Raw genomic sequence first — 16224 nt, forward strand, 5'->3', positions numbered from 1 at the left:
CTTGCTCGGTGCATTCACTGAATATCCTATTAGTTTTTAAAAGGAAAGAAAAATTATAATAAGTTATCCAATTAATAGACTTTTCTGATTTTGCCCACGTTTTGAATAGCCAAAAGATGCAGCAGAGGGGCAGGATTCGTTTGGTCTCAATATAATTGAGGACTGTTTGGCTCCAATAACCCGGTCCACGTACAAATCCAACTATTACTACGAACCAGAAAATTTTGATGTCTATCAATTTAACCACTTAAAATAAATTTTCGTAATTTTAAGAAAATTAGATAAGAAGTAGAATAAAAATCTATGTCCTAAAAACTAGAATAGCGAGAAATAAGAAAGAAAAAGAGTTCGTCGAAAAAGATCGAAAAAGAAAAATGGTTGAAAAATAAAAGGTGACGGAAAAATTAAAGAAACTTATAAAACTTAAAAGTACTTGACTAACCTAACCTTATTACTACAACTAACTTAAAATTATAATCGCAAATTGAGATTACTAATTGGAATGATAATTGATACATAGGTAAAAGTCGTCTAAAAATATTAAAGCTTACAAGTAAAACTATATCCCAAATGGAAATAACTTAAAAAGAAACTAAAACTTAAAAAGGCGTTGCAAAATTCTAAAGTACCTAAATCTTAGTCTAAAGAAAAAGCATTTAAGGAATTCTACGGCAAAGACTAAAAATCTAGGAGTAAAAATAACTATGGCAAAATCTAAGTTTAAAACTAAATATGAGCTAAAAATACAAATATTACGCTAAAACGATTAAAAAGGGACAAAATATAAAAATATACAAAAAGTTGTAAAAATTACAATTTTTATAAAAATATTATTTTTATATTATTTATTTTATAAAACTATTAATTTTATAATTTAATTAAACTAATTTACTAAATAAAACAAATTAAATAAAAAGTAAAACTTAAAATAAAACTAATTATAATAATAATAATAATTAGGGTTAAATAATAATAATAATAATTAATTACCCTTAATTAATGCAGAATTAGGGTTCTGTCGCGTGTCAGGTACCCTCCGCGAGTTGCGGTATTCAAGGCATCAAACCCCGCGAGTCGCGGGGTTCCAGTTTTCAACTGACAGGTTATTTAAATTCGACGCGTTTTTCTTTATTTATTTATTTTTTTTTTATTTTCTGTTTTTAATTTTTCTGTTAAAAAAAAATATATGTGTATAATAAAAACTTATATTTAAAACTTAAATAAATAGAATTACTTTATAATTTTATAAATAAAAATCTTAAAACTAGATTTATATATATATTTTTTGTTTATATGTTTTTAAATAAAAACAAAATACTTAAATAAAACTTATATAAAAATAAAGAAACTTTATAAAAATTAAATATTTAACAAAATCTTAAAAATACTTATATTTTTGTTTTTCTTTTTATATTTTCGAATAATTAAATTTTTTTTTTTTTATATTAGCGTTGCGCTTCCGGCGTTTAAGAGTCCCCGGCAGCGGCGCCAAAAAATACTTGATGTCTTAGCAGAGTAGTATATAAAATAGCTTATATTTTTGCAGAAAATACTATTAAATATGATACAATTTTACACAAGATATTTATTTATTTATAGAATGGATATACTTAAACCTTGCTACAACACTTATAGGCAGTGTACCTAATCGTACAGTAGTGTAGTTTTTAGTAAGTCCGGTTCATTCCACAGGGAATCTTTTTAAACAAAGCTTAACGCTATATTAGTTTACTTTTATAAAAATACAAATATATATATATAAGTAATATTATTATTATAAAGGGGGGTTTTTACCGTTTAATGACCGGTTTGTCAATTTTAAAACTTTAGTCGCAGTTAAAACCAAATGTAAAATATTAAAAATAAATACAAGACTTAAATTAAAGCATAAAGTAAATAACGATAATGAAATTGCGAATAATAAAAGTGCGATAAAATAAACTTGCGATAATTAAAAAGTACGATAATTAAAAGTGCAATTAAATACAATAACAATAAAAATGCGATAATTAGAAGTGCAATTAAATATGAAATAAAGGAAATTAAATATGAAATAAAAGAATTATGCTTATTTAAACTTCCGTAATCATGATGTTTGACGTGTTGATTTTAGTTTTATGCCCATGGGTTAGTTGTCCTTTGTCCTGGATTATTTAATATGTCCGTCTGGTTTTTGTCCATAACAGTCCATCAGTCATAAATATAAAGAGCGAAAGCCTTCGTCAAATTATTCTTATTCCTGAAGTCAAATATTCCAACTAATTGGGGATTCGAATTGTAACAAGGTTTTAATACTTTGTTTAATGAATACACCAGGTTATCGACTGCGTGTAAACCAAGGTTTTACTACTTTGTTAACAATTACACCAATTACCCTTGAATGTAATTCACCCCTGTTTCAACAGGTCTATTAACTATTAATCCAGTTCCGTATCCAGTAAAATGAATAATTATTGGTATTTATAGATATCCCGCCCACCGTACCCAGTCAAGCGTATGTGGTTATATATAAATACGTCGAATTATAAGTTTGTATATTAAATTAACAAGGTATTGTTTAGTTAATATAAAACCCATTAATAGCCCATAGTCTAATTTCCACAAGTGTCGTTCTTTTGTCCAAACCCCAATTATGGTACAAAGCCCAATTACCCAATTTTAGTAATTAGCCCAACATCATGATTACTTTGGATTAAATAAGCATAATAATAACTTAGCTACGAGACATTAATGTAAAAAGGTTGAACATAACTTACAATGATTAAAAATAGCGTAGCGTTACACGGACAGAATTTCGACTTACACCCTTACAACATTCGCTAACATACCCTTATTATTAGGATTAAAATTAAAATTAAAATTAAAATTAAAATATAAATATAAATATATACGATATAGATAGAGAGATGGATATATTTGGTGAATTTTTACGATCAGAATGCGCGAGCTTTATAGGGAGTTTCAGAAATTGGGGCTCCGCGACTCGCGGCCAATTTTGCCTTCAAACTCCGCGAGTCGCGGAGTTTACCTCTTGCCGACGATTTATTTTATATATATAATATATATATAATTAATATAATTAATTATATATTATATTATATTTATATACATAGTTAACTTGTAATTTTTAGTCCGTTGCGTTGAGCGTTAAGAGTTGACTCTTGTCCCGGTTCCGGATTTTCGAACGTCCTTGCGTACAATTTAATATCTTGTACTTTGCGTTTTGAATCTTGTACTCTTGTAATTTCGAGACGTTTCTTATCAATAATTGGAACCTCTTTGATTGTCTTTTGTACTTTTGAGCTTTTTGGTCGTTTGCGTCTTCAATTCGTCGAATCTGTCTTTTGTCTTCACCTTTTATTATTTAAACGAATATCACCTGTAAATAGAACAATTGCAACTAAAAGCTTGTCTTTCTTGAGGAATAATGCTATGAAATATATGTTCGTTTTTAGCATTATCAGATAATAATAATAAATAATAGTAATGATAACTAAAATCATAATTTCTTTCCACTAATTATAATAACAATGGTATTAATAATAATAATATTATTAGTAATAATAATGTTATAACAAATTCAATGTATCAATTTTCATATCTATATATTTATAATACGTAATAGTTTTCATTACAACGTATATTATTTTACATACTTATCTGTAACATCAATTGCATATAATAGTTTATTAATATGATTAATAATTTTTATATATAATTATTTATTTATTCATATTCATTTATAGATAATTGTTCGTGAATCGTCGAAAAGGGTCGAAGGTCAATTGGATATATGAAAACAGTTCAAAATTTTTGAGACTTCAACATTACAGACTTTGCTTATCTTGTCGAAATTATATAAAGATTAAGTTTAAATTTGGTCGGAAATTTTTGGGTCGTCACAGTACCTACCCGTTAAAGAAATTTCATCCCGAAATTTGATCGAGGTCGTCATGGCTAACAATAAAATTGTTTTCATGATGATTATGAGTTGATAGATAGAGTTTTATCGACATTGAGTAATATTGATAAAATAATTCGATTACTCGAAGCGTACGAGTGAAGCTATTACAAAAGACTGAAATGAGATGCTAAAGATTTGTCTTATCCTCTGACGTGGTCAAGGCTGATTTTCAAAATTCCAGGGATTTAAAGATAATCTATATGTGTCACGACCCGGAAAATTTCGACTAATTTTGAACAAAACTCTTGATACGATTTAATATTTTGACAAGATAAGGCAATCTGTTAGGATGAGTCTCAAAAATTTTGAACTGTTTTCATGTATTCATTTAGCCTCTGACTGTTCCCAACGATTCACGAATGACTATTTGCAAATAGATACATTAAACTATAAATATAAATATATATAGTTATAATAATTTAAATCATAAATTGAAATAATACATGATTTAAATTGTAAAGACTAAAAATTGTAAAATATTAAATAACATAATAAAGTTATGAATCAAGATATATATGATTTATATACATAATATGTATTAATTACAAATCAATTAAACTAGGGAATATGTGCACATCCTTATCAAATTTTTCTTCTCGTAAAAGTAAATTGAATGGAATATTATTACAATAAGACAATTGATAAATTACGAATTCTGTTACAAATCGATATCTTACTTTTTATTATTTTATTTTTATTTTTGTTCTTGTCTGTATGGTTGATTGAACATGTCGACCCAACTGTATTATAAATCAATTAATTGATTCATATTATGTACACACACATACATGGAATACATGAGAAAAATATCAAGTATCACTCTTCTCCTTCTTCTCTATTTCCTTTTTCTATCTAATGAACACACACTCCCGAGCACCACTTGCCTTCTATACTTTGTTTATGATTCGGTAATCATCCATCACTATTAGACAACTAAGAACTCACACACCATTTCCATCACCAAACCCACTTGAATTGTAGATTGTTTCGGTTTATTGCAGTCTGACAACCAAGGCACCATAACACCACCGCGAGCCACCACCCTATCACCACCTCACTTCTTCTCTGTCCCTCTCTTATTCGTGATCACCAAGAGCCATCACCATACACCACCATTGAAGCCACCATCTTCGCGTTTTCTGTTTTTTCGTCGCAAACAATCACTACAATACCATCACACACCCACCTAATAAATCTGCTACAGCTACGCTGATGTTTCTTTTTCCTGTCCTATCACAACCATCACCCAACAAACAACCATTGATCGCTGTTATTTTGATCGAGCTGTAAACCAAAAAAAAAAAAAACCCCTTGTTGATTTATAAAATTATAGATTACATGTATATTTTTTTTATTTCCTTTTGCTGACAAAACACCAAAAGGTGATAACCACTTGCTCAATTTGGAGACTCAATATTATTATCAATTATTCGGTGGAGCCATACAAATACACGTACACATCAATTACCTTGCAATCTCACTTTAAATTTTTGTTTGGGACCACATATTTCTTTTTACCTTGGCTGAAGCATTTGATGATATCCTTAGACGAATCTTGCAAAACCTCTCCTTTATCCTTTGTGGCCAACAATCAATAAACAAATAATTCACCTCAAACCCACTTGATAATTAAACAAATGATGTGCATGCTTGTCGGACTAAGAAACCGACCTAAAATGGGTCATCTACTTTGCGGTATATTTTTTTAAATGGTGATGTTTATGGATTAAATAAGGATGGAAGTAGGATAGAAGGCGACGAGCAGGACGCTCTTTTGAACCGTGTCCCATATATTTTTTTTTTCTCGTTGGACTATACTGTTTGGGTGTTGGGCTTTTAAGTTCAAAAGTTGGGTTTGATTTAATAGGTTGCTATTATCGTTATTGGGTTTATTGTTTAGCGGGTTGAATGTACGAATTGGGTTCACTACTACAAACACTTGATTCACTTGGTAGTTTAAGGTGGATTCGATATAGGTAGACGATAATGATAATGAATAACATAAGCTTGATAATAATAATATATATGAAACATGATAATGTTTCGATGGTAAGGGATCAACAAGGATGACGAAAGTCAGAAAATATAGGGGTTAAATATATTTGCGTCCCTATTGTATCACAAAAACGAAAGTCAGAATGATCGTATAAGAGTATTGGGTGTAAACGAGAGGTCCTGAGTTCGAATCTAGGCTACAGCAGTTTATTTGTTTTTATCATCAGATAACTACACAAGTTGGGCTTTTGATATCGCTGATGGGCCGAATTCCTTCTTGGGCCGAGCTCTCTCTGTTGGGCCAAATTAGCCATGGCTGTTTTGATAAGTGGGTTTTAAGGAAGCACTAAAACATGAGTTAAATAAATTAGGCTGTGAATTAATCTTTAAAACGAAAATGGAAGGATGTTTTGGGGTATAGCGGGTGAGAGATAGGTCGTAGGTTCGAGCCTAAGCGGAGACACTTTATTTTCTCTTTGGAAAAGCTTGTGAGGTAGTTATTATTATTATTATTATTATTATTATTAAAAACTACCATTATTACTAATATTATCACTACTAGTAACTATTGTTATCATTGATATTAAAATTATCATTTTTAATAAAATTTAATATTACTATTAATTAGTATTATTAAAATTATCATTTTATTTTCATTAAAATTATCATTACTATTATTAGAATTGTCATTTTTTTACTATAACAAATAAAAATTATACTGATATTACATATAATTATATACTAAACATATCAACATTATTTTTAAATATTACCAGTAACAAATTATTGATAAAATATTAAAATACATATTAAGATTATCTATTTATATAAATATTAGTCATTTTAAATATATACGAACTAAATGTATATAACATATAAACTAAGATATATTATATATAATTTTATTCGATTACCATTACATGTATTAATATACATGATTGAATAATAGGTTCGTGAATCCGAGGCCAACCCTACTTTTGTTAAATGATGTCATATGTATTTTTACTACAAAATACAGTATGGTGAGTTTCATTTGCTCCCTTTTTAATTGCTTTTGCAATATATATTTTTGGGCTGAGAGTACATGCGCTGCTTTTATAAATGTTTACGAAATAGACACAAGTACTTAAAAATACATTCTACGTTGAGTTGTACCGCTGGCATATTTCCCTGTAGCTTGGTAACTACTATTTACATGGGTATTGTAAACGCGAATCCTGTTGATAGATCTATCGGGCATGACAACCCCAACCGGACTGGACGACCAGTATTCAACGATTGCACAGTACTTCGTTTCGTGACTACACTTGGTACAGTGTAGTGAGATTTCATAATAAAGGGAATATGCGACGTTGATTAAATGTTAAGTATGGTTACCAAGTGCTCAACCACTTAGAATATTTTTATTAAAACGTTTATGATTATGAAATCTTGTGGTCTATTAAAATATTGAAATGATTGTTATGATAAACTTATGAACTCACCAACCTTTTGGTTGACACTTTAAAGCATGTTTATTCTCAGGTACGAATTAAGTCTTCCGCTGTGCATTTGCTCAATTTAAGGACATTACTTGGAGTCGATCATCGCAATGGGACCAAATGTTGATGACTTCGTCCAGGTGGATAAGGACGGGTCGTTTCAGTTGGTATCAGAGCGTTGGTCCTAGCGAACCAGGTCTTGCATTAGTGTGTCTAACTGATAGTTGTTAGGATGCATTAGCGAGTCTGGACTTCGACCTTAGCTGCATATTATAAGTATTGTTTATCATTCCTAGTGGAAATTTACCTGCTTATCATTCCTAAGTCTAGACATGACTTTCTGCACTTATTTGATAGATAGTGTACAGATAAATTCAAATCTTAGCGTATCTGCTAATTCATATCTTAGCGTATGTGTTACCGTAGACTTTATCTGACACGTTTCCTTAAATCTCTCCGTAATCTACGGAATCTTCTGTACTATACATAGATATTCTATGTAATTAGAATATCATCCGATATCCGAAAATCATCTCATATCGAAAAATCCTTTATTCACTCGTACGCAATGGAACTCACCACTAGTTCAAGTCTCTCGGATTCCGATATGGAGTTTCACCTAGGCTTCGAAAGCAGTGTCACCGGAATGAATCAACCAATCAGCCATCCCCAATTCATTTGATGGTTCGTAGTCGACTTAACCAATGGAGACAAGAAGAAGGCGATCCTTTCCACCCACCAACCTGCACCCTCGGCAAAGAACCTGAAGCACTTACCGGTGAACCTATCCGAAACACCATTTTCAGCCACATTTCCAGAGTATCTCATCACGACTATATACTATCTCAAATCCTAAATCTTATTCATTCGCTCGTTCTGACCGACAATCATTCCGGAGTAATACAAGAAGTCAACGAACTTCGCGCTCGAGTAATAAACTTGGAGAATAGGGTGCAAAACTTGCCAGCTTCAGCAACATCATCGGCACCAACAGTACCGTCAGTAACAGCACCAGTACCATGGACAATCCATGCCTCAACATCTTATTCGGTACCTCGAGTATAATCATTGTTTTACGTATCGTTCTACATCGATTATCTTCGTTCTTCATGCCGATTAAGTAATCTCTAATGTTTTAGAGATTATGTATTCTAGTTCTAACGATAAATCAAATGAGTTTAATATCATATTAACTCATTAAATCCATGATTACATCTGAAAAAAATATATATGTATATATATGTTTTCATAAAGATTGTAATTAAAAATTCTTTCGTACAAAGTGTTAATTGCGAAAATATTTTAACGGGTAGGTAATACCCGAGGAATATTCATACTTCACAAATACACTGTACATTCTTTCAAATCTAACTCAACAGTCATTTACTATCCTACTTACATCCATAAGATATACGAATCCGTTCACCACAATACAACTATTTTTATTCAATTTCATATTTGGATTTTGACTTATCAGGATCCAACAAGTGGCATAATGAAGAAAACATTTGACAACATAAAATTTGTTAGAAACAAACAAATTAACTATGAGAAATTTTGTTAAGAATCCACGCTAACTGTTCCTAGCTAATTGTTCCTAGCTAACTGATTACATTTTATTTATCGCAATTTACATTCTCGCAATTTACATTCTCGCAATTTTATTTATCGTTATTTAATTTCTGTATTTATTTTACGCACTTTAAATAACGGGACACGTATACAAGGTTTCGACATATCATATTGACCCATCTATATATTTATCTTGGAACAACCATAGACACTCTATATGCAAATGACGGAGTTAGCTATACAGGGTTGAGGTTGATTCTAAAATATATATATATATAGTTTGAGTTGTGATCAAAACTGAGACCGGTACACGGGTCACGATACGTATTAATTAATTCGAATGTTATATATTAAACTATATATGAACTATTGGACTATTGGACTACTAACTTTGGACAATTAAAATGAATTAAAATATTGATTATAATATATGAAACTAAATAATTCTTCAAGTTTGCCACTTGATTTTCATTTTAAACCTCATTCGTATCTTGACGATTACAATTTGCGTTCAAACCTTTCATGATTCTTGAAAACATCTCAATCGAGAAGATGAACCAACCGCACTTCATCTACGGAAGAAAAGATTGATGCATATGGTTATGCACCTGAAAAACCCTCGAAAACTAAGTAAACGTTTAACACATATCTGTGCTAGCTTCTTTGGCGCTATTATTACCCAAAATAATTTTGCAATTCCTTTCCAAATTAGTCAATTTTGTCACAGCTCCAACAAGTTGATTTCGACTTCTCGTTCAAAACAACCTTATTATAACTTCGGAATATATACGTGCTTATTTATTGTTACCAGAGAACCTTTTATATTCCACCATACTACCATCAGCGTTTAATCATCTCAAAACGCAATTCTCCTGAAAACACCTCGATTTGATAACCAATGATCCAGATCCGTTAACTATGAAAATGCTGACAAAGCAGCATGTTGTAGATGGTCTTAATGGCCAAAAGTTGATGATAAATAAGGAAGTGTTAGGAATGCTCGATAGAAAATTTGGTACTGAAAATCGGATTGAGCAAACCATGAAGGAGACTATGGACAAATCACAAACACTAAACCTATACTTAACGAATCCAGATGATTCAGTATCTGCTGAAACCTTTAAACGAATATCTTGCTCCTACTTATTCTAAATCCATGCGGAAGGATTTTCTTCATCAACCTTCGATCTTAGAAATTCCAAAATATCATCATAAATATCTTGGATATTTCTGAGGATATATTCATAAATATTCTTGTCCAAAATTATCTATCTTCTCGTGCTATCTATGTTACCTCATAAAAGAAACTGTTTCAGTTTCTATCCTTCTATGAAATTTGAGTTTAAACTATGAATGATTTCTTAGAGAAGTGTTGGGAATTGAAGCATAAGTTAGTATAATATAATGCGCTTGGCCAACGTGATTATATTACAGTAAAGTCATGCTGAGTTCTAATGAAACATGATGACGATTCACAGATCTACCCTCATCATGTGCCATGTTACACGACTATTTCATTCTACTTAATCTCTAAGCACATCACGAAAATATTTCCTTGATATTCATCTTCTTCCGTAATTCCAACAGTTTGCTAATAAATTGTGCGATTACATTTTCTTTCTGATTAGAAGATTTCTTTAAAATTCCTTGAATTCTGAAAATCAACCGTGACTATGTCAGAAGTTAAGACGAACCTGTAATCACTTCATTTCACTATTTTGTGATAGCTTCATTCGTACGCTTCGAGTAATCGAATCGTTTTATCTATAATGATAAAACACTATTTATCAACTCATATTCGTCATGAAAACATTTTTATTGTTAGCCATGACGACCTCACTCAAATTTCGGGACGAAATTTCTTTAACGGGTGGGTACTGTCACGACCCGGAAAATTTCAACTAATTTTGAACCAAACTCTCGATACGATTAATATTTTGACAAGATAAGGCAATCTGTTAGGATGAGTCTCAAAAATTTTGAACTGTTTTCATGTATTCATTTAGCCTCTGACTGTTCCCAACGATTCACGAATGACTATTTGCAAATAGATACATTAAACTATAAATATAAATATATATAGTTATAATAATTTAAATCATAAATTGAAATAATACATGATTTAAATTGTAAAGACTAAAAATTGTAAAATATTAAATAACATAATAAAGTTATGAATCAAGATATATATGATTTATATACATAATATGTATTAATTACAAATCAATTAAACTAGGGAATATGTGCACATCCTTATCAAATTTTTCTTCTCGTAAAAGTAAATTGAATGGAATATTATTACAATAAGACAATTGATAAATTACGAATTCTGTTACAAATCGATATCTTACTTTTTATTATTTTATTTTTATTTTTGTTCTTGTCTGTATGGTTGATTGAACATGTCGACCCAACTGTATTATAAATGATAATGCTAAAAACGAACATATATTTCATAGCATTATTCCTCAAGAAAGACAAGCTTTTAGTTGCAATTGTTCTATTTACAAGTGATATTCGTTTAAATAATAAAAGGTGAAGACAAAAGACAGATTCAACGAATTGAAGACGCAAACGACCAAAAAGCTCAAAAGTACAAAAGACAATCAAAGAGGTTCCAATTATTGATAAGAAACGTCTCGAAATTACAAGAGTACAAGATTCAAAATGCAAAGTACAAGATATTAAATTGTACACAAGGACGTTCGAAAATCCGGAACCGGGACATGAGTCAACTCTCAACGCTCGAAGCAACGGACTAAAAATTACAAGGAAACTATGCACATAAATATAATATAATATTTAAATAATTCTTATAATTATTTATATATTATATAAATAAATAAAAACCGTCGGCAAGAGAGACTCCAAAATGGGTGAGCTGTAATTTCAAACTCCGCGACTCGCGGAGTTTGAAGGCCAAAAGGGCCGCGAGTCGCGGAGCCCCAAAGTTTTAAAATCCCTATAAAAGCAAGCGAATTCTGATCGCAAAATCACACATATATATCCATCTCTCTATCTATATCGTATATATTTATATTTATTTTTTATTTTAATTTTAATTTTAATTTTAATTCTAATAATAAGGGTATGTTAACGAATGTTGTAAGGGTGTAAGTCGAAATTCTGTCCGTGTAACGCTACGCTATTTTTAATCATTGTAAGTTATGTTCAACCTTTTTAATTTAATGTCTTGTAGCTAAGTTATTATTATACTTATTTAATCCGAAGTAATCATGATGTTGGGCTAATTACTAAAATTGGGTAATTGGGCTTTGTACCATAATTGGGATTTGGATAAAAGAACGACACTTGTGAAAATTATACTATGGGCTATTAATGGGTTTTATATTAACTAAACAATACCTTGTTAATTTAATATACAAACTTATAATTCGACGTATTTATATATAACCACATACGCTTGACTGGGTACGGTGGGCGGGATATCTATAAATACCAATAATTATTCATTTTACCGGACACGGAACTGGATTAATAGTTAATAGACTTGTTGAAACAGGGGTGAATTATATTCAAGGGTAATTGGTGTAATTGTTAACAAAGTAGTAAAACCTTGGTTTACACGCAGTCGATAATCTGGTATATTCATTAAACAAAGTATTAAAACCTTGTTACAATTCGAATCCCCAATTAGTTGGAATATTTGACTTCGGGAATAAGAATAATTTGACGAAGGCTTTCGCTCTTTATATTTATGACTGATGGACTATTATGGACAAATCCGTATGGACATATTAAATAATCAAGGACAAAGGACAATTAACCCATGGGCATAAAACTAAAATCAACACGTCAAACATCATGATTACGGAAGTTTAAATAAGCATAATTCTTTTATTTCATATTTAATTTCCTTTATTTTATATTTAATTGCACTTCTAATTATCGCATTTTTATTGTTATTGTATTTAATTGCACTTTTAATTATCGTATTTTTTTTAATTATCGCAAGTTTATTTTATCGCATTTTTATTGATCGCAATTTCATTATTGTTATTTACTTTACGCTTTAATTTAAGTCTTGTATTTATTTTTAATATTTTACATTTGGTTTTAACTGCGACTAAAGTTTTAAAATCGACAAACCGGTCATTAAACGGTAAAAACCCCCCTTTATAATAATAATATTACTTATATATATATATTTGTATTTTTATAAAAGTAAACTAATATAGCGTTAAGCTTTGTTTAAAAAGATTCCCTGTGGAACGAACCGGACTTACTAAACACTACACTACTGTACGATTAGGTACACTGCCTATAAGTGTTGTAGCAAGGTTTAAGTATATCCATTCTCTAAATAAATAAATATCTTGTGTAAAATTGTATCGTATTTAATAGTATTTCCTGTAAAAATATAAGCTATTTCGTATACACCTCGCGAAACATCAAGTTATTTTTGGCGCCGCTGCCGGGGACTCTTAAACGCCAGAAGTGCAACGCTAATATAAAAAAAAAAAAAGATTTTTAGTTTACTTTTATTAAAATTCGTTTTTATAAAAATACGTTTTTGTAAAAAAAATTTACGTTTTTTTTAATATTCGAAAATATTAAAAGAAAAACAAAAATATAAATATTTTTAGGAGTTTGATAAATATTTAAGTTTTATAAATTTTCTTTAGTTTGTAAAAATATAAGTTTTATTTAATTTATTTTATAAATATATTTTATAAATATAAAAAACCGAAAAAAATAATCATATATAAATCTATTTTTTTGATTGTTATTTATAAAATTATAAAGTATTTTATTTTTATCTTAGTTTTTAAGAAAAGTCTTATTTAACTTATATAAATATATTAATTAAATTAAAAACAGAAAATAAAAAAAAAAAAAAAAAAAACGCGTCGAATTTTAAACAAGCTGTCATTTGAATTTATGAACCCCGCGACTCGCGGGGTTTGCTGCATCGAATACCGCTACTCGCGGAGAAACTCTGACACCGACAGAAACCCTAAACATCATTAATTACGGAGTTATTATTATTATTATTTATTAATTAAAACCCTAATTATGTTTTTAGTTTTTAATTAGTTTTTAGTTTTTATTATTATTTTGTATATTTTGTTTAAATTAGTTTAATTAAATTGTAAAATTAATAGTTTTAATAAATAAATAATATAAAAATAATATTTTTATAAAAATTGTACTTTTTACAACTTTTTGTATATTTTTATATTTTGTCCCTTTTTAATTGTTTTAGCGTAATATTTGTATTTTTCGCTCATATTTAGTTTTAAACTTAGTTTTTGCCATAGTTATTTTTACTTCTAGATTTTTAGGCTTTGCCGTAGAATTCCTTAAGTGCTTTTTCTTTAGACTAAGGTTTAGGTGCTTTAGAATTTTGCGACGCCTTTTTAAGTTTTAGTTTCTTTTTTAAGTTATTTCCATTTGGGATTTAGTTTTTCCTGTAAGCTTTAATATTTTTAGACGACTTTTTCCTATGTATCAATTATCATTCCAATTAGTAATCTCAATTTGCGATTATAATTTTAAGTTAGTTGTAGTAATAAGGTTAGGTTAGTCAAGTGTTTTTAAGTTTTATAAGTTTCTTTTATTTTTCCGTCACCTTTTATTTTTCAACCAATTTTCTTTTTCGACTTTTTTCCGACACGCTCTTTTTCTTTCTTATTTCTCGCTATTCTAGTTTTAGGACATAGATTTTTATTCTACTTCTTATCTAATTTTCTTAAAATTACGAAAATTTATTTTAAGTGGTTAAATTGATAGACATCAAAATTTTCTGGTTCGTAGTAATAGTTGGATTTGTACGTGGACCGGGTTATTGGAGCCAAACAGTCCTCAATTATATTGAGACCAAACGAATCCTGCCCCTCTGCTGCATCTTTTGGCTATTCGAAACGTGGGCAAAATCAGAAAAGTCTATTGATTGGATAACTTATTATAATTTTTCTTTCCTTTTAACTAATAGGATATTCAGTGAATGCACCGAGCAAGACGTTCACCACCTTTTGTACGTTCACCACCTGTAACTAGATCAAGACATTTAGCAAATATTACTGCCGTTGATTTTTCTTTAGAATCGTCATCCAGTCGACCAAGTACTCCAGTTCAAATTTCCGATAATCCATTTTTTGAACCAGACCTCACAATTGAGAATCCGGAGAATATTCAGGAACGATTCGTAGATCCTGAACCACTAAACTTTCCTCCGGAACCACCAATAATTCAAACAGAGATTGTTGAGGAACGAACCATTAAATCAGAATCCTCTAGTGATTCCGATTCAACAAATTCAATTATGGAGAATCTGGAACCTTTAAGTATGGAAGACCGAATAAGAGCTAAACGCACTGGCCAAGGTCACGCAATTACTCATCCAGACATTAATGCGCCAGATTATGAAATCAAAGGATAAATTCTACACATGGTGACTAATCAATGCCAATTTAGTGGTGCGCCGAAGGAAGATCCAAATGAACATCTACGTACCTTTAATAGGATCTGCACACTATTTAAAATCCGAGAAGTGGACGATGAACAGATATATCTCATGTTATTTCCCTGGACTTTAAAGGGAGAAGCCAAAGATTGGTTGGAATCGTTACCTGAAGGGGCGATTGATACATGGGATGTTTTAGTTGAAAAATTTCTTAAACAATTCTTTCCTGCATCTAAAGCCGTAAGACTTCAAGCATAAATTGTTACGTTTACACAGAAGCCAAATGAAACTCTATATGAGGCGTGGACAAGATATGGAAAGTTGTTAAGAGGATGTCTGCAACATGGTTTAGACACCTGTCAAATAGTACAAATATTCTACCAAGGATGCGACATCACTACAAGGAAAGACATAGATATAGCAGCTGGTAGTTCTATTATGAAGAAAACCGAAACTGATGCTTACAAAATTATTGATAACACTACTTCCCACTCACATGAGTGGCACCAAGAAAAAGACATCGTTAGATCATCTAAAGCAGCTAGAGCCGATTCTAGCCATGACTTAGATTCCATTTCCGCAAAGATAGATGCTGTCGAGAGACGAATGGAAAAGATGACTAAAGATATTCACTCAATACGAATTAATTGTGAGCAGTGTGGAGGACCACATTTGACAAAAGATTGTCTCAGTATTGAATTAACAATGGAACAAAGAGAGAATATTTCATACATAAACCAAAGGCCTGGAAATAATTATCAGAATAATTATCAACCGCCAAGACC

This window comes from Rutidosis leptorrhynchoides, chromosome 11 (genome assembly GCF_046630445.1).
Source record: "Rutidosis leptorrhynchoides isolate AG116_Rl617_1_P2 chromosome 11, CSIRO_AGI_Rlap_v1, whole genome shotgun sequence".
Lineage (NCBI taxonomy): Eukaryota > Viridiplantae > Streptophyta > Magnoliopsida > Asterales > Asteraceae > Rutidosis > Rutidosis leptorrhynchoides.